This window comes from Panthera leo, chromosome C2 (assembly GCF_018350215.1).
Source record: "Panthera leo isolate Ple1 chromosome C2, P.leo_Ple1_pat1.1, whole genome shotgun sequence".
In the NCBI taxonomy this organism is placed as follows: Eukaryota; Metazoa; Chordata; class Mammalia; order Carnivora; family Felidae; genus Panthera; species Panthera leo.
The window spans coordinates 11,005,828-11,020,611 of NC_056687.1; the positions used below are offsets into that span (position 1 = coordinate 11,005,828).

At 43.9% G+C, this 14,784-nt stretch overlaps 1 protein-coding gene across 3 annotated transcripts in view; it reads right to left on the reverse strand.

The window, feature by feature from the left end:
- KCNE2 (potassium voltage-gated channel subfamily E regulatory subunit 2) overlaps positions 1-14,173 on the reverse strand; it is a 76,064-nt gene extending 61,891 nt beyond the window's left edge. For all 3 annotated transcript variants that reach the window (XR_006207402.1, XR_006207401.1, XM_042956181.1), the window contains exon 1: positions 14,077-14,173. The gene's annotated coding sequence lies outside the window, so the exon portion shown is untranslated. The remainder of the gene's footprint in view (positions 1-14,076) is intronic.
- Positions 14,174-14,784: the final 611 nt, after the last annotated feature.

Consider the following 14,784-nt stretch of genomic DNA (forward strand, 5'->3'; position numbering starts at 1 on the left):
ACATAAGAGTGAAACCATATGGTATCTGTCTTTCTCTGTATGGCTTATTTCACTTAGCATCACACTCTCCAGTTCAATCCACGTTGCTACAAAAGGCCATATTTCATTCTTTCTCATTGCCACGTAGTATTCCATTGTGTATATAAACCACAATTTCTTTATCCATTCATCAGTTGATGGACATTTAGTCTCTTTCCATAATTTGGCTATTGTTGAGAGTGCTGCTATAAACATTGGGGTACAAGTGCCCCTATGCATCAGTACTCCTGTATCCCTTGGGTAAATTCCTAGCAGTGCTATTGCTGGGTCATAGGGTAGGTCTATTTTTAATTTTCTGAGGAACCTCCACACTGCTTTCCAGAGCGGCTGCACCATGGGCAGTGTATTCTAACAGAGATGTGGGGTCACAGAGAAGGATGGGCCACTGTACTGACAACTGGATGGAATCAGTCTCTGGGACATTCTCAGAGAGGACAGGGCCCTTGAGCTAGGTCTTGAGGATGAAAAGTGTTCAAGAAACAGGTGAGGAAGAAAATGGAGTGTGCTAGAGACAGCAAGTTCTGCCACTGTAGAGCCTGGACATCAAGGAGTGGCATGGCCCAACTCAGCAATGAAAATAGATTGGTGTGGCCAGAGCAAAGGGTATACAGGGAAATGGGAACAAGTAGATGGAGAGGGGGCCACAGCCCCTTGGGGTCTAACAGTAATGTCAAGGGCAGAGTTTGTAAAACTGAAGCCTATTTTCCTGAACATTTGAATTGCAAAACTGAGACCCATCAGTTGGATGGGAGGGAATTCTGGAAGCACCTCTTAATGACAGTATTTGTTGGCTGATTTAGCTAATGTAAGTGTTACATGTTAAGACTGGTGTGTCATTGAAGAGGAAAGATGGGGTAGTATTGTGGTTAGACTGTGGGTTTTGGAGTCCCACAGACATAGGCTATGACTTTCCAGCTGCGTAATTTTGGGCCAGAAGATAACTCTCTGAGCTGAAGTTTTCCCAGTGAGGTCCAAAGGTCAAAGTGAAGATTAAATTTAATAATGTATATAGGGGCACCCGGGTGGCTCAGTCGGTTGAGCTTCCGATTGAGCTCAGGTCATGATCTCACCGTCCGTGAGTTCGGGCCCCGTGTCGGGCTCTGTGCTGACAGCTCCGAGCCTGGAGCCTGTTTCGGATTCTGTGTCTCCCTCTCTCTCTGCCCTTCCCCCGCTCACACTCTGTCTCTCTGTCTCTGGAAAATGAATAAACCTTAAAAAAAGCTAAATAATGTGTGTAAAAGGGCTCAGCTCGCTACCAAGAACACAGTCATTGCTCATAAATCACAGTTGTGTATTATCATGCCCCTTAATGTCAGTTGAATGTGTCACCCTATTTTCCTACCAGAGAAAGATAAGAGGGAGCCGTCAACAGCTTCAGGCTGGGATTTTAATAAGGAACTGTGAGCAAAATGACAAAAGAGCCAGGAAATACAAATCCCCAGATTATAAAAAGATGCAGGTTGAAAGCATATGGGACTAACTGAAGTATTAGAAGATCCTCAATGAGTTAGGGCAAAGTTTCCAGATCTAGAACGACAGAACTTTCTCTAGCTCTTCTCAGGAAACCAAGAATACAACAGCAGGAACTGGAAGAGAGATGGAGTTATATCATTTTCTCAAAGAATCTTCACTGAGAAAAGGCAGGCGGGGCCGGGGCGGGGAATGGGGAGGAGACAAGACACTTAGTCGCCAGCATGGTGGCATAACTGTCAAGTTCAGTCACCTGTGGAACCTGGGCTCTGTGTTCTTTGAGGGCAGGCCCTTGACTTAGGTGTCTTTGTACCTGCAGTGTCTGCTTAGGTGGCGGAGAACCAATAAATGTTGAATGGGTGGGGACCCCTGAGTGGCTCAGTTAGTTAAGCAACAGACTTTGGCTCAGGTCATGATCTCAGGGTTCGTGAGTTTGAGCCCCGTGTGGAGCTCTGCGCTGACAACTCAGAGCCTGGAGCCTGCTTTGGATTCTGTCTCAGTCTCTCTCTCTTTGTCCCTTCCTCTCTCTCTCTTTCTCTCTCAAAAATAAATAAGCATTAAAAACAATGTTGAATGGGTGAAGGAGGCATTGCTGAGTTTTTCCCCTTAACCACCTCATCTACCAATCCAGGCATTATTCAAATGCTAATTCAGCACAGGTAAAACAGTGGATGGCTTTTTTTTTTTTTTTTTTTTTTTTTTTTTAACTCAAGTTAGATAACATACAGTGTGGTCTTGGCTTCAGGAGTAGAACCCAGTGATTCATCACTTACATGTAACACCCAGTGCACATCCTAAAAAGTACCCTCTTTAATGCCCATCGTTCATCTAGCCCATCCCCCCATCCACCACCCCTCTAGCAACTCTCAGTTTCTTCTCTGTATTTAAGAGTCTCTTATGGTTTGCCTGCCTCTGTTTTTATCTTATTTTTCCTTCCCTTTGCCTATGTTCATCTGTTGGGTTTCTCAAATTCCACATATGAATGTAATCATATGATATCTGTCTTTCTCTGAGGGACTTATTTCGCTTAGCACAATACACTCTAGTTCCAATGGATGGCTTTATTTTTTTATTCTTTATTTTATTTTATTTTATTTTTTTGCTCACACATGAACATCGTGTTTAGTTTTCATTTTTTTGAAAACTTGTAAGGATTTAATCTTGGAAAGCACTCATCAGAGCTAGGTCATTTCTAATTTTGCCTGAGATCTAAAATTCTACAATTCATTGAGTTATCCTAATATCATATTACCCTCCTTCTAGTACCCTTCATGACTACATTGGACAAGAGAGACTTGACATACAGAACTAAAACACACACACCATGACTAAGCATGAGACAAAGAAGTAAAAAATGGAAAACATGTAAAGAAATTCCCTTGCTCCATTGGTATACCTTAGTCTGGGCCCAGGTCTTTATTTTTGCCAAGATACAAATTCATTCATTCAACAAAGCATGTAATTGACCATTTTCAAGGTCCAATGGATGTGCAATTTCTTTTTTTTTTACCCTTTAGTGAGTTTTTTTTCCCAATGGGTGGCTTTTTTTAAATGACACCTTCTTATCTCGATTTGAACCCCAATCATCATTCGAATTCCTCCAATCACTCAGAAACCGCTATTGCTCGTGACTCTGTGTCACCTGATGAGCGATGCCAGGAAGAGTCATGGTCACATGTTTAGAAGACTTTTAGAAACTGAATGAAGCATTGCCCTTCGTCTCTCATAGAATATGGACCAACAGTGAAGGACACTTAAAAATATATCTTTAATGAGAGAGAGGTGAGTAATATACTTCATTAGTTTTGAAAGACTTAGCTTTATACTTTGTGAAACAACAAAGCCTGTTTTTTAAAAAAGTTTTATTTATTTTTGAGAGAGAGAAATAGAGGAAGCAGGAGAGGGGCTGAAAGAGAGGGGGATACAGGATCCAAAGTAGGCTCTGTACTGTCAGCACAGAGCCCGATGTGGGGCTCGAACTCATGAACCATGAGATCATGACCTGAGCCAGAGTTGGTGCTCAGCTGGCTGAGCCGCCCAGGCACGCCAACAAAGCCCATCTTTAGAGGCACGGTTTTACTGGCTGGCATGGCTAAAAAAAGTTACTGCTCCAATCTGAGAGAACCAAATGGAAGGTGTGTGTGTCTGTTCGTACTTTACTGTGTCAGGATGCTCACTGTTTCCTCCTTCCCCCCAACCATGACGTCTTTCTTGAAATGGCACTAGTTTTAACTGACGTAATAGAATTTTCCTGCAATCTAAACAGAAGGCATTGGCTTTTTAATATTTTAAACCAACAGGTTAAAAGCTCACTGAAATACTACCTCTGGAAGATTTTGGAACAGGTTAAATAAAAGTTTCCATTATTAAAAAATGTGCAGATAGGAGTTTTTATAGTGAACACATCATTTTCAACAACAATACTACACAGTCCTGGAATATTTCCAAACATCTGTTTTCAAACTGCTTTCTCCATAGCATGATTTACTCTGGAGAATCGGTAACTTTCTTACTCGAAGGTAAAGTATCATCTTTACCTTTAGAGATTATGTTGATTTATTGCTTCAGAAATCTCTGCCAGATAACAAACCACTGAGAGCCACAGGCTGCAGAAAACCGCCTGAATTTGCAACACTAATCTTATGGTCAAAGCAACCGGATGCCTCCTCTCTAAGTTGTACAAATACTTCTAAGTTATTTTATGAAAGATAACCAGTAACCTCTGTGCAATACAAAACATGTTCATAATACTCCCCCTTCCATTACAGAATGGTCCAAAGAACCTCACATATTTTATTTCTTTATTTTTTAATTTTTTAATGTTTTTTTTTTTTTGAGAGAGAGAGAGAGCACGCGAGAGTCAGCATGAGTGGATGAGGGGCAGAGAGAGAGGGAGACACAGAACCCAAAGCAAGATCCAGGCTCTGAGCTGTCAGCACAGAGCCCCACCCAGGGCTCAAACTCACGAACCTCAAGATCATGACCTGAGTGGAAGTCGGATGCTCAACCCACTGAGCCACCCACAGGCGCCCCTTGTCTCTCGTATTTTAAAGCCTTTTTGCGTGCTTTTTAAAGTTTTTATCTATTTGTTTTGACAGAGAGAGAAGGAGAGTGAGTGGCAGAGGGGCAGAGAGAGAATCCCAAACAGGCTCCACACTGTCAGTGCAGAGCCCGAGGCGGGGCTTGAACTCACAACCCATGAGATCATGACCATGATCTTAACTGACTGAGCCACCCAGGCGCTCCTGTGTGTGTGTGTGTGTGTGTGTGTGTTTAACCGCTATATTTTGTTTTGAAAATTAGCTTCATCAGTGCCATCCTCTAAAACTCTTCCTTCAAGGCAGCAACAACCCCTTCCTAGGGCTCGCCTGCCTGTGAAGGAAGTAGTAAATGAAAATCACCTTTGGATCTGTCCCCATAGGGCTCCCCTGGGATTCCTTTTATATGCGGGTCAAATGAGCTGCCTCATCAAGCGTGACACTGATGCTGTCGTCTCCTACAACATTGTTCTGGTTACAGAAGTCACTTCGCATTAACAATATCTTCTCCAGGCCACCTTTCTCTAGACGTTCACGGAGAAAGTCGTCCTGGATGTATTTCATTACTGAGTAGAATTGGGGAATTCTGGAGGCTGAGACATGTTAGAAGCATCTGTACTTCAACCCAACTGCAGAGTAAGCCTCCCACACTGTCTAATTTCTCCCGGTACTTATTCCGTTAAATCTTCAGTGATGTTTTCAAGGCACCTTCCAAGCGTGTGTGCCGACAAAGGAACACATTTTCATTTGCTTGCCAGTTTGTGTTCCGGGCATTATTGTTCCGCAGTTGTCCCCACAACGGGAGTCACAAGTGTTTCCTCCATAGTATGTAGCTTTTTTTCCCCATTTACTATTGGATAAGAAAGTGACCATTCGATAAGAAACTTAAATAAGGCTTTAGGGGCTTCCAAATGTTTATCATTAAATTTATTGTGATGTTTGCAAAGCAATGGATTAAGTAAATCGCTCTGAACATTCAAAACAAATTGTAGACATTTACTTGATATTCCAGATAATAAGTTTTTTAAATGTTTCGCACATAGTTTTGGCTTCGTACGAGCTTCAGTTGATACCCCGGTTACAATATCCATTTAGCTTGGATTTCATTGTTAATGGTAGATGACGTAATTCCTATTTCAAGCAGTTTTTGTGGGCCTTTCAAATTTGCGGAGGAGGGGGTCACTCATTGCCAGAACTGATTAGATTATCAATGTTTTGCCTCATACTGTGGCCGCCAAAGGGCTTGCATCGGAGGGTCAACCTTGACATTTTTCTAATGGTTCACCACTGCTTTTATCACCAGTATTATCTGCACCCGGCGATTAATCTGGAAGTACATTGAAAGCCACTTGTTCACTTTGTGAGGACCGGTTTCGTTAAAAACAAGATAATATAAGCCATAAAGCCACTCGACTTAGCTCACACGATTTGCATTTGTCAGACCTCCCTGGGCTAAAATGAATGAATGAATGCAGGGCCTGCTGTTAGCCTGCGCATACAGGGGAAGTCTACTCTTCCCTCAAGATGACTCTCGCACGTTGGATGGGACACGGGAAGATCCGACACCAGGACCAAATGGAGGCACCAGCGTCATTTCACAGGCTGAATGTCAGCGATGCTGAAGTTCCTTCTTATTATTTTAGATTTTTAAAAAGATGCTCTAATATCCTTCTCCTTGTCCCCACAGATCACCTTGTGCACGCTGGAGTGTGTGTGTCGTGCTTTAGAGACCATCATTCTTAACCCACTTCCCTGATAAATACATAGCAACATATTAATTATTCATTTCACAAATATAACCTGGATAGCTACCGTCCCACCCCATTTCTTCTCCTTCCTAGCACACAATGCCTAATCTCCTATCTTCTTTATGGCTTCTATGGCCACGAGACTGAGTTTCAGCCAATGGAATGTGTCACTTCCAGGCCCGGGCCATGCAACCCGCCCCCCACCCCCGACACCTGCCATCTTTCTCCCTTTATTCTCTGTTACTACATCTGTCATCTGGCTGTCAGTGCCCAGAGCAAAGTTGGAAGCCACATGTTGAAGATGGAGGGGTCTCTTTCCCCCAGAATGACCATGTGAGCACAGCGCCATTCCCACCCCTCATCGTCAACTGAACTTTACAAGATTCAGAAATAAATGTTCATTGTGTCAAGCCACCAATATTTGCGGGGTAGCTATCACAGCAGCCAGTGTTACCTTAAGTAATACCTTCCCTTTGTGTGACATTTTGACAGATGTTGTAAGGGTTGCCAAAATAAACAGACATATGGGGTGCCTGAGTGGCTCAGTCAGTTAAGCCTCTGACTCTTGATCTCGGCTCAGGTCATGATCTCACGCACGGTTCGTGGGTTTGAGCCCTCCATCTGGCTCTGCACTGACAGCCCGGAGCCTGCTTGGAATTCTGTCTCTCCCTGTCTCTGCTCCTCCCCGACATGCATGCATTGTCTCTCTCCCTCTCAAAATAAATAAATATATTTAAAAAAAATTTTTTTTGAAAACCCAGACATATCCCTGACCTCAAGAATATAATAAAGCAGTATGCAAATCATGGTACTGTGAATTAGTCTAGATCACGAGCACCATGAAAGGGGCCCAAATAAAGCACAAGGTGAGTTTAAGCAAAGACAATAACCGCTCCAGTTAGTGTGGCCAGAAAACGTTCCATGGAGGAGGTCACATTTGCACTGGACTTTGGAGCCAAGAGAAGATGGCAGTAAAAAGAGCTACAAGGAGAGAATAAGGGCAGGTGTAAGCCTCCAGGTGGGGCTGGGACTTTGACTATCAAGCTAAGGGGTTTGGACTGTATCCTGCAGGCAGTGAAGAGCCAGTGAGAAATTGTGAGCAGGGGAAGACGCATTTCCAGTGGCACATTAGGGAGATCACTCTGGTAACAAGGAAGAAGGTAGACTAGAGGAAGCACAGGAAGCCCTGTGTGTTTGTGAGACCTTTGAAGAATCAACCACAATTGTGAGCCTAGCATCACAGTTCAGAACTCAAGCTGTGGGGCCAGCAGACCTGCCTGTGAATTCTGACTCTTCCATTTGTCAGCTATACTGACCCTGGGTAAGTTACTTAAGCCTCAGTTTGCCCACTTGAAAAAAGTGGATAATAGCAGGTGCTTCATAACATTGGTGTGAAGAGGGATCTCATGCATATAAAGCAGGCAGCCTGGTGCACGGCAGATAACAAACCCTTAAGAAACAGCCATCTTTATTTCTATGCCCAATGTGACACAGTAAGGGTCTGAACTGGGTTTGTTGCAGTGATAATGGAAAAGAAGGACTGAATGCAAGAGTTACACAAGGAAGGCAGATGAATCAAAAATCACTCCAAAGTTTGGTCTCAGCTGCTTGGGAGAATGGTCTCCCACTGGGAGGATGGGTGGGTTTTGTGAAGTACGGAATAACCGCATTTTTAGACAAGCCAAATTTAAGGTGTGAAGGAAAGCCAAAGACATTTGTAGACAAAGATGAAGAAGGCAGCAGAGAAGGAGAAATTTAAGAAGTAAAATAAGTTATTGGAGAAAGATTCCAAATGGGAAAGGAGTAGATGTGACCAAGACGGAGGTTAGGGTCTCATGTGCCGAGAGATGAAGATATACACCCTTCTTGCTTTCTCTGAGATAAAAGAGAATGGGTTGGGGTGGGGGGAGAAGGAGGGAAAGCTTTCAAGAAACCAAGATACATGGAACAGAAAAGTTGAGGTTGCTGGTGTACATGGCCTTGGTTTTTTCTGAAAACCTGGGGGTGTGGTCATCTGCTCAGATGTCAGTAGGGACAGAGATCTCTGTACAGAAGCAGTCTCTACTTACCACTCACCTTCTATGAATCTTGTTCACTGAAGATCCGAGCACATAAGACCCTGGGCTCAGTGCTCTGCAGAGAGAATTTTAGAAGGACATTGCTTTTATGAGCATTGTTGAATGACCAGCTTTCCTGGCCCTGCTGGAGACTTACAAGGCTAGCTGCAGGCTAAGAGCAAACACTCTTGCTATTTTAAAGTTAAATCAATTTTATTTATTTATTTATTTTTTTTTTTCAACATTTTTTATTTTTTATTTTTGGGACAGAGAGAGACAGAGCATGAACAGGGGAGGGGCAGAGAGAGAGGGAGACACAGAATCGGAAACAGGCTCCAGGCTCCGAGCCATCAGCCCAGAGCCTGACGCGGGGCTCGAACTCACGGACCGCGAGATCGTGACCTGGCTGAAGTCGGACGCTTAACCGACTGCGCCACCCAGGCGCCCCTAAAGTTAAATCAATTTTAAAGTTAAAGGTCCAAATTGACTTTCTCCTGTTCTGATGTTGTTGGGCAGAGTCAGCCCCAAGGGCATGGCACATTACTGTGTTTGCCAAGTAGGGCCATGCTGTAATTTGCTCTCAATGATCCCAAGGAAGCCATTGGTTAGCACCATTGGCAGTTGGTTAGCACAACTGGTGGTAAAAACAATGGAAGGCTGGTGTGGGTGCTCACAGAGTAAGCTCCCACCATCCTACCACCATATTTGACAGGCCAGGGCCTTATTGACCCCTCATCTTCCAGTCTACCCAGATATTCCCTTCAACTGGATTTCATCTCTGGACAATTTGATTGAGCAGACTGGGAGATGTCCAGTGCACTGGATCACCCTGGCTGCTGGAGTCAAGTTTGGGCGGAAGTTGAGTCTGAGCAACCAAACTTTGGAAGCTCATCATGTGGAAGACCACCAGAATCTTCCATGTGAGAATCTTCCTAATGAAGTGAAGTCTTGTTTATTTTTCCCTGGTGGAGGTAATTGCATATGACATTTCTCTGAATCATTTATTTATATTTTTTCTTCTTTTTTCAGCATGAGAAACTAAACAGATGGAGAAAGCTCACTTAAAGGGTTTTCTTATTACTCCTGGCAGTCTTTGGCTCCAGAAAACTGCTTAGCCTCTTTCCTTGGCTAGAAATGATGCCTGGAAGTGTTTCCGCTGCCTTCAGACTCACAGAGGGTGAGCAGGGACCACGTTTTTCCCATTTGTTCCCTTCATCATTCCTTCATCAAAGTCTTCTTCCGAATTCCAGCACAAAGATGTTTTATTGAGGCTCTGGACCCCACTCAGAAGCTTTTTTGTTTAATTCAATTCTTCTTGTTGCCATTAGGAGTTCATTTAAGCATGTCTCCATCCCCATATTTTAGCCGGAATCCAGAGCTGCTTCTCAGAAGGTTGGACATGGATGAAAACACCATGATGGTGAACCCAGCTGGGAGCATGGACAAGTTAGGAAAGGACAGATGGGAGGGGGATGGGCAGCAGAGGTAGAGGACATTGTAACAGCACCTTTATGGGTAGGAGCTCCAGAGAGATGGGCCTGGGGGATTGTTCTGGGGGGCCAGGAGCCTGTTGCTACTTCCAAAAGGATTGGTTTCTTCAAAGTCTAGGCCAGACTGAGCCCCCAGAATCCACCACCCTTGAATATATTTGTCATCTTCTGCTCAAGGCAGAGCTTACACCAGAAAACAGAGTTAGGAAGAGTGACAAAAGAAGAGGAAAGAGGGTGTAACTGGAGTGAAGAGGTTCTGAGAATTCCAGGTGTGGGGTGAAGTTTGGGGGGGACCAGGACCTGTAATGGGGCACAAGTGGCATCTCTAGCTCCTTATCCCATGACCTATCTTCTATCTGCAAAACTGGGGTTCCCTTTCTATTTCCCCACTATCTTCTGTCCCTACTGAGAAAGAAAGTAGTAGCCCAGCAGCACATCACTCCCTGGGGCACCCTCAGTCACCCCTGATAATTACCAGAATTCCCTTATCTCACCCTTCACCCCATCCTGGGTGGAGCACCTCTCTTTTCAGGTTCCCACCATATGTAACACTTGACTGGCACCATATTGGAATGGACCTGCATATGGGTCTCTCTCCCTCATTAGACTGCACACACTAAAATCAGGGACTGTCTCTTGCTGGTGGGTTTTTCCAGGAATTAACACCATGTCAACTCATAGTTCAACAACTGTTCGAATGCATATGTAAATGAACAAACATAAAATACATATGTGAATTTTCTCACATCGACTCATCCAACTCTACTTTAAGAATTGCATTCAGGGGCATCCAGGTGGCTCAGTTGGTTAAGCGTCCGACTCTTGATCTCAGCTCAGATCATGATCTCACAGTTCCTGAGATTGAACCCCATGTCAGGTTCTGTGCTGACAGCTCGGGGCCTGCTTGGGATTCCCTCTCTCCCTCTCTCTCTGCTCCTCCCTCACTCCCTCTTTCTCTCTCTCTCTTACACACACACACACACACACACACACACACACAATAAATAAATAAATAAACTTAAAAAAAAAAAAAGAATGCCATTCAACAATACCCAGCAAACATTGGGTGCCTGCTATGTGCCAAGCACTAGGCTGGGCCCTGAACATACTACTGTAATAAAGAAGAGTTGGGACTTCCAAGTTGCAATCAGGCATACAAGATCACAGATAGGAGAGCACTGGTTGATGTTTTCTGTCCTACCCCTCTTGATCAGGGATGCCAGTGTCTGGTTGGAAACAGACATGGTCCCTTCAGCATGGCATATGGTGCACCCCATTGCCTCTCATCCCTCACCTTGGCAATAACTCTCCTTGGGCTATTTGAAGTTCTCTCTCCTCTCACAGTTCTCAGTGTGTCAACTATTGTAAAACTTTGTATGGTACTTTTGTCTCAATGGCCAGGGTTGTCCCACTGATATTTATTTGGTGGAAGCCAAGAATACTCAACATTCTGCAATGCCTGGGACAGTCCCCTGCAGTAAAGAGTTATCCCACATCCTGCCAACTTCCAAATGTTCCACCAGAGCTTCCCATAGATAAAAAAAAAAAACACAAAGTATTTCTTGCAAGGTTCTAAATATGCTGAATTCCCTGGAATGAGACTCCCATATAAATTGAGGGAAGACTGTACTTTGTAAAGAGTCAGTCACTATTTGGGACACCATGTCACCAATGACAGTGCCCCATGGTATTTGAGTTGCCAGCACAGCTCACCTGCGGCAGGCTGCATTCTTATCTGCTGCTTTCATAGAAAGGCTGTGCAGACACCCAAGAATCTGACTTGAGCATTACATTTTCTACCTTACTCCTGCCTGAGCATTTATCTGTGGAAACATACTATCTTGCTATAAATTACTTCCCATATCTTTTTAAGTCAGAGCATTATATTGATCATTTAATTTTTTTCATGTTTATTTATTTATTTAGAAAGAGAGTGTGTGAGCAGGGGAGGGGCAGAGTGAGAGGAGAGAGAGAATCCCAAGCAGGCTCCATCCTCAGTGTGGAGCCTGACACAGGGCTCAATTCCATGACCGTGAGATCATGACCTGAGCCAAAACCAAGAGTTGGATGCTTACCAACTGAGCCACCCAGGCACCCCTATGTTGACCATTGAAAATATAATGCATGTATGCAGGGTGTCTGGGTGGCTCCGTTGGTGAAGCATCTGGCTTTGGGTTGGGTCATGATCTCATAGTTTGTGGGTTTGAGCCCTGCATCAGGCTCTGTGCTGACAGCATGGAGCCTACTTTGGATCCTCTGTCTCCCTCTCTCTCTGCCCCTCCCTCTCTTGTGCTCTCTCTCTCTCTCTCTCTCTCTCTCTCTCAAAAATAAACATTTAAAAAAATATAATACAATGCATGTACAGAGATTAGATTCATTTCTGTTATGGGCTGAATTGTGTCACCTCCCCCTACAAGCATCCAAATTCCTATGTTGAAGTTCTAACCTCCAGAACCTCAGAATACAAATTTATTTGGAAATAAGGTCTTTATGGAAAGAATCAAATTATAATTAGGTCATCAGGGTGGGTTCTAATCCAATATGACTGGTGCCCTTATTGAAAGGGGAAATTTGGACACAGGCATGCATAGAAGGAAGACAATATAAAGAGACACAGGGAAAAGATGGCCAGCTATACGTGAAGGAAGAGGGCCTGGAACAGACCCTTCCCTCAAGGCCCTTAGAAAGAATCAACCCTGTTGACATCTTGGTCTTTGACTTCCTGTCTTCAGGACTATGAGAAAAAAACTTTCTGATATTTAAGCTGTGAGGTCTATGATACTTTGTTATGGCAGCCCCCCAGTTCATTTGTTATACAAACTAATATAATTTCATTCTGGAAAAGTACAGCGGTATGAGAGGTAGCATAAAAAGAGGACATTGGGTGTGATGGGTTGAGAATAACTGTCCAATTCAGACTCTCAAACAGCATTTTTTAATACAGCTCCAAACAGCAATAATAATGCAAAAATTGGTTTGGGTTTGGCAAAGGCAAAGCATGGGTAATTTCAGTGTCAGAAATAATCAAAGTATTAAATATCTAGCAAAAGAAAAGAAAAGTAAACCTCTAACTATGGTGATTTCCTGCATGTGAGAGAAATTGACCATAAAGCAATTAAAGTAAGGTTAAAAAAGAAAGAAAACCTTCTATTTCGTACATGGAAAAAAGCTCTTAAAACTCTGCCTGCTATAGACAAATAGCCCCACTTCTATTTGTATGGGTTTTCAGTTTATTCCATTTAAAAGTCCTGAGAGGGGCTCCTGGGTGGCTCAGTCAGTTGAGCATCCAACTCTTGGTCTTGGCTCAGGTCATAATCTCATGGTTCATGAGTTCAAGCGGCGCATCAGGCTCTGTGCTGATGATGCAGAAGCTGCTTAGGATTCTGATTCTCCTTCTCTCTGCCCCTCCTCTGCTTGTGGTCCCTCGCTCTCTCAAAATTAATTAATTAATTAAAAAAAAAGTCTGGATAGGCAGGGCAGATAAAAATTATCTTCAACTTACAAATGAGAAATCTGTGGCTGTTTTTTTTTAAAGATAATTTATTTATTTTGAGAGAGAGACAGAGAGAGTGAGCAGGGGAGGGGCAGAAAGAGAGGGAGAGAGAGAATCCCAAGCAGGCTCCATGCTGCCAGCACTGGGCCCCACATGGGGTTTGAACCTACGAACCATGAGCTCATGACCTGAGCCAAAACCAAGAGTTGGACACTCAACTGACTGAGCCACCTAGGCACCCAGAGAAATCCATGGCTGTTAAAGTGATTTGTCCAAGATAAAAATTAAATTTCTTTACTGATTAAAATTATTTTGGTTGCGAGAAGTAGCCACCAATTTGAATTACTCAGACAAAAAAAAAAAAGTTTTGATGGTAGAGATCCCTCCAGGCAAGGGAGCCATGAGCAGTTTGCCATGGGAAAGCCAGGGCCCAGCCCGTTCAGGGCCTTCCCTACAGGGGGTTGAGGGTCTTCACCCAAGAGGTTGCTATGAAGATGACTCCACAGCCAACCTCCAAGATTCAGTCTCTGATCTAATTTCAAATTCCCAAATGAGAGGCTTTGATTGGCCAGTCGGGTGTCTAATCCTATGCCAACCAATTATGGTCATGTAGTATCAGCAAGACAAATGGGGACCAATCTTATAGATTAAGGGGACAATTTCTAGAAAGAGGGAAATCACCATGTAGCTGGACAAGTCCCCAGAAGGTCCACACCTTAACTGCCAAACACCGACACATACCAGTCTTCCTGTGCATCCTGATATGACCCTGGGTAGCACGCTGCAGAACACAGAGGCACAAAGGCACACTCATCCACTCTCCAGGAGAAACAACCAAGTCATGTCCAGATAACAGTTAGCAGATGGACTAGGAGCTTCTCAAACTGAATTCCTTTTCTTCAGGGGCTCACAGACTCACTCCAGTCCCCAGCCTCCCTTGGAATTAGACGTGGCACGTGACAAAGTTCTAGTCCATGGACGTGAGCGGGAGTGTTAGGTATCATTTCCAGGTCCAATCCTCCTCACGCTTCTCACTCCACTGACACGACATATGCAGTGGCCTTGGCAAGCTTCTGTAAACTGAATATGGACAAACCACAACATGGAAGGAGCTTGGGTCCCTGAGTCACTTCTTGGAAAAGAGGTACCAACAGATCAGGAATGTATGTGAGAGTGTAGGAGAGCAAGAAAGAAGTTTCTATGGTGTTTAAGCCCTAGTACATTCTTGGTATCGGTTTTATAGGAGCTACCATTATCTTAACTGACACAGAAAGTAATGCTCAAGGTGCACTGTTCAGAGGGTTCCCAAACTCCAACTGATGTTCATTCCTCCCCTTCATTCCGTCATGGTCATTTCTTCCAGTTCTGTACCCTAGGGACTCTGCTACCGCCAATATACATCACGTAAGGGAGTGAGAAGGAGAGAAGAAACAGTATTAGAGATGAATC